Below are 5,753 nucleotides of genomic sequence, written 5' to 3'. Positions count from 1 at the left end.
AATGGTTACGTCACTGGCCTCCCATGTAGTTCACTGAAGTTTAAGTCCCAGATCCTAGACTAAAACTCACGATGTATGTGTATGCATATGTTCAGATCCTAGACCCGGTGGCTAAAACTCACGATGTATGTGTATGCATATGTGCCCTAAATCCTTGAGAGGAGAATGGAAGAGAAGGAATTGTGGTGTGACTATCGCCCCTTGGGTGTGATTTCTCACTTTCTCTCTCTGTCTCTGTCTCTCTGGTGGGCACATGTGCCCTATAGTAAAAAAACTCTCTCTCTCTAAAAAAAATAACAATAAAAATATATAAAAAGTTGGAGCTATTATTGGGTGGACTGAAAAGTCATGATGTATTTTTGCTTAGAAAAACAGAAAAATACATCATGATTTTTCTGACGACCCAATAGTTTAGGAAAAAAAATACATACATAAATAAAGAAAAATTTTAAAAATCACCACATTGATAAAAATATAGATTTAGGTCATTTTGAGTTGGAAGAAATATCCCATTTTACAATTTAATTTCATAATTTTCATGATTAAATTATGAATGAAATTTAAATAAAAATTTAAGTCAACTCATTAAATGCAGTTGAAGAGGAAGCATATATTTTCAAATCAAGTCAAACCTTTCACCTCAAATACAAAAGATTTGGATAAATAATAATTTTCCCCAACAGTATTAGAAATAGTCTTCCACTCAACGAACAAACATCCCATTCAGGGATTTTGCTTTTATCGCAGAGTTAGACAGTAAGCCTAGTCCATCTGTTTTCTACTTCTCCCCACTTTTACATAAGAAGCACTGTCTGGTATTTAAGGAGAACTTTTCATGATGAATGCAATGTGTTCATTAATTCTCATTCATTTTTGAGAAACAGATCCCATGACAGGAAGGTTGTTGCAAAGCTCAAAATCCTGTTAGGCATATGGAGAGAGTGACTCATGGAGAAATTGAAGAAGATGTCAAACACTGTCTCACTAGGGTCAGACATTTTTTTTGAATCAACAAGAGTACATACCAAACAGATGGAGTGTGAAAATAAATCTGTGCTGTGGGTGGCCTTATCATGACAGCCAATACAACCCACAGAAACCTTTAAGAGATGTATTTGCTAACTCTTCTGTAACAATCGTAAAACAATGGTATGTTGAAGATATTTCTTAAACTATGTGTTTTACTTCTTTCTAATGTTTTATTTCTTTTCAAAGTAATTTAATTTCTGGAAAGTATCACTTTTAAAACATAAACAACTGTTGAAAATATTTAGTATTAATTGCATTGCTAAATGCATACTCTTATCTAAGTATTCAAGAAGGGGGGATAGTTAAGGAACTTATATTTCATCGAATTAATAGATTTTTTTTGAACCAACTAGCAGAATTATCATTATAGGGTCTTGTAGAAAAATTAAAAAATACTTACCTTGTAACATTTGATGGCAAGAAGGAAATATACTATTTTTTGTAAACATATAAATAGTTATGAGTATAAAAAAATGTGTACAGAGGAGCCAGTAGGTGACATGGTAGTTAAGGCAGCAGGCTTCCTAAACGCTGAATGTTATTTGAGTTTGGACCCAGAGTCTTGAAAATCACTCTGGGTGTGTGCATGTGTGACCAAATCTTGAGGAATGAATAGAGGATAAGGGATTGCAGTGAGGCCATTCCCCTGGGGGGAGGGGGAGATATATCGCTTTGCCTTTCTCTGTCTCTTTCTATCTCACTCGACTCTGTGTCCTATAGCAAAAAAAAAACCCAAAAAACAAACAAAAAAATCATACAATTATTTAAAGGCTAAGACAGAATAGTAATAAAATAAAATAAACTATGGTCTGTTAAGGGTGGTATAACTTTTTTCTTAAAATTTATACTTTATATAGCCATAATCTCTGTATTTTATAAATAAAAGTGTGGTAAGAAATTATGTGTTTATTTTTAGAAAGAGAGATTTTTGCCATAGGGCACATGCAAAGAGAGAGACAGAGAGGGCCAGAGAGACAGAAAGTGAGAGATCATCCCAGAGGAGGAATAGTCACACCACCATATCTTCACTATTCTCTTCTCAGGATTTTGGGCATGCATGCACACACACCTGGCTTGAGTTCCAGCAGCTGGGTCTGGAACTCGAACCACAGTTGACAATGTGGAAGTCCAGCAACATGACAAGGATACCATCCTCTGGTCTCAAAATTTTATTTTTTATTTTAGAAATGTCTTAAGTTTGGGCTAGTGGATGGCATAGCATTTATGTCACTGGACTCCCACATAACTGACTGTAGTTTGATTCCCAGACTCAGTGACTTGAAATTCATGCTGGGCTCACATGTATGAGTTCCTAAGATCCCAGGAAGAGAAAAGATTGTGGCATGGACATTCCCCCTGGGGGATGATTTCTCACTTTCCCTCTCACTGTCTCTGTCCCTCCAGCAAGTGCACTTGCCCTAAGGTGCAAACTGCTAAAATAAATAAAGAAAGAAAAGAAAACAAGAAATTCTAGGATTTTGTGACAATTCTAGTTCTGGGTCACAGCTGTTGTAATACAATGAGCTAACTGAAGTTCAATGAATAATGTGAAATAATTATAAATCTATTCATACTTGTCTTCCAACTGGACTTTACATTTACTAAGTTCTGTTTGTCAAGAGCACTAATTATTGGAATGGTTTGCAAAGGTAGGTGGTTATAAACAAAAATATTTAATGTCTCAAAAAAATTTCATTGTAATATTCAAAAGGCAGTTATTTGAATTAGCTGATCTCATAAATTTTTAGTTATAAAACTGATATAAAGTTCAAACACATGTCATCTACTATATTTTTGTCCTTGAGATTAGTCATTTTATAGCCTTTAGAAGATGTTTGGGGGTTAAATGTAAATAATAAATATAAAAAACTCAGAACAAAAAATCAACAAAAATAAATCACATCTGTGGTGAAAAAATGAAGTAACTATTCAATAATTACTTAATGAACAATATTTGCAAAATACAGTGATAGGCATTAGGTTGAATGTGTAATAATAACATCTTCAATTTTTCTATAAATTTGATTCTATGCAGAATTAATAAAGCCAGGTTTTATTTTCAAACAAAACGTTTTTCAAAATGTAAGAGGGAAGTACGTCTTGAAGTGTTTATTTTTCTCATATAAATGGATTAATATGTAATTGAATCCAGATTAGAATCCAGATAAGCAACTTTCATTCTCATTTGTTTATGCTTCCTTTTTTTTTTTTTTTTTTAGGTTAGTTTTTTCACTGGGAATGAGGAAGGAACAAACCCCTCTTGTTCATGTTTGTGAAACAGAAGAGCTGTCTATTGTCTGACTTCACTGCTTCCCTAAAGGCCCTGTGTGTCCTCCAAAGACTGATGCTCTAAACAAGAATCTTCTGGGTCTTATTTATCAAGATCCCTTTGCCTTCTTGCGAGAAGAAGCAGTCCCTCTAAGGCCTCCAGACCAGCGCCCTACTCATGAGTGGGTCCACCAGCCACAGCCCCTATCATGCAAAGAGCTTCAACTGCACTCAGAGCTCCCCCCGGGCGTGACGAATGTAGTGGTGATGCAGCCCTGTCCTGACCGCACTCAGTGCAGGTGAAGGGGCCAAGAGTCATGCATCTGGCGGTGCCGCCTCAGAGAAACAGCCTGCCCAAAGGTCTTGCCACAGTCAGCACAAGGGAAGGTGGGCTGGGCGTGCTGGGTGCAACTGGAGGGCAGGGCCTGGTGGCTGGACCTTGGCTGCGCTGGTGGACGATCCGGGCCTTGGAGGAAAGGAAGGAGTGGGCACAAGTGAAGCAGATGAAGAGGGCCCCCTGCAGCTTCTGGGCCACAATGTCCACTGGGTGCTCCCTCTTCATGTGACTCTCCTGGAACTTGGAATCTGCAAAGGTAATGAAGCAGCGGGTGCACTGCAGGGCCCCCAGGTGGCAGATGTTGCCTCCTGGACTGCCAGGACTCTTCGGTGAATCCTGCTGTTCCATGGTCTCTTCAGGCTGTGGGTCCTCCATGGTGACTACGACCTCTCGACCTCTCGACCTCTCGTTACTCCCAAGCACTGTCTTCCGCTCCCTCCGCGGCGGGTCGCCCAGGCCTCTGCATTTCTCCATTCAGCGGACGGCCTTTCACTGTGCCTGCCGGTCGCACGCCACAGTGCCACCACCCGGCGGGAAGCGAGGTAGGGCTCTCTGAGTCTGAGGGCCCCCGAGGTTTCCTTGCCCCTTCACCTGATGAGCCTCTCCAAACCGAGATCCGGATTGCCATCCGGCAGTAGCAAAGTCGCGCCAACTCTCTTATTGCCACCTCATGTTGAATATGTCATATTACATGGCTAAAAGACTAGAGATATATTGAGGTTACTATCCAGTTGACTATACTATAGAAAGATTATTGTAGATTATATAGGGAGTCAAGTCTAAACACATTAGCCTTTAAAAGTAGATAGCTTTAACATGGATGTGTAACTACTTTTCCAACAGAGAGTATTCCTGTCCTTTGTAGATACCCAGGGGTGGAATTACTGGCTCATATGATAGTTCTGTTCATAGGTTTTTGAGAAACCTCCATATTATTCTCTACACCGATTTACTAATTTACATTACCAACAATGCAGGAGAGTTCCCTTTTCACTACAGCCTTGCCAGCACTTACCATTCTTATTTTTTTAATCTAGTCAGTCTTACTCAAATTAGCTGGTATTTTGTGGTTTTGATTTACATCTCTTTTGTGTTAAGGGATGTTGAGTATTTTTCATATGCTTTTTGGCTGTTCATATGTCTTTCTTGGAGAGTTGTCCATTCAGCCCATTTTCCCATCTTTTAATTGGATTGATTTTTTTTCTTCTGAGTAAACTGCTTGAATTCCCTATATATTATGGTTATCAGTCCCTTATCTGAGCATAGTTTGCAAATATATTCTCCTATTCCAAGGGTTGTCTCTACACTCCAATTATTCCTTCTTTTGCCTTGAATAAACTTTTTGACATGATCACAAATATAGAAAATAATCTAGTAATGATAATATATATGGTCATATCATTAACTGGACTAATATACAGTATAGTCATGATGATAAAATCCATTTTGTATGATGGAAAGATGTACAGTGGTTGACTATTAAAATAAAGACAATGAAACAAAAAATACAATACTATAAAAAGTAGGCAGCTTTTTCTGTCAGTAACAGAAGGGAAGTAAGAGATTTGAAATGTCTCAACCCATGTTTGCTGACTTGAAGGTAAAGAGAATCATGTGGGGAAAGCATCAGAAGGAGTCGAATTCTGCTATTAGTGATTTTGGATATGGGCTCCAAGATTCAGGTGACAATTTCATCAAATACATTTGTTTTTACCCTGATGAGGCCTGGACAGAGAATCCAATCAAGCTGCTTTAGGGTTCTGAGCTATAGAACTGAAAGATCACGGGACCAAGAGCTGGCATAATGGCTATCTCGCTGGACTCCCATGTAGTCGACTGTGGCTCGAGTCCTGGACCTGGTGACTTAAACTCATGCCGGGCACATGTGCGTGAGTGCCTAAGATCCCGAGAGGAGAATGGAGGAGAAGAGATTGTGGTGTGGCCATCCTCCCTGGGGAGTGATTTCTCGCTTTCTATCTCTCTGTCTCTCTCTCTCTGTCTTTCTGGTGAGCACAGGCACCTTATAGCAAAAACCTCTCTATTAAAAAAAAAAAAAAAGAACTCTAAGATCACAAATGGGTATTGTTTTATATAACTACATTTTTGTAAATTGTGGTAA

The 5,753-nt window shown here is 38.7% G+C and overlaps 1 pseudogene; it reads right to left on the bottom strand.

The window, feature by feature from the left end:
- Window positions 1-3,528: 3,528 nt before the first annotated feature.
- On the bottom strand, window positions 3,529-4,009 carry LOC102492374 (zinc finger protein 576 pseudogene; annotated as a pseudogene).
- Window positions 4,010-5,753: the final 1,744 nt, after the last annotated feature.

This window comes from Tupaia chinensis, unplaced genomic scaffold (assembly GCF_000334495.1).
Source record: "Tupaia chinensis unplaced genomic scaffold, TupChi_1.0 Scaffold000148_1, whole genome shotgun sequence".
Taxonomy (NCBI): domain Eukaryota; kingdom Metazoa; phylum Chordata; class Mammalia; order Scandentia; family Tupaiidae; genus Tupaia; species Tupaia belangeri.
This window is presented reverse-complemented; position numbering and strand designations above follow the sequence as displayed.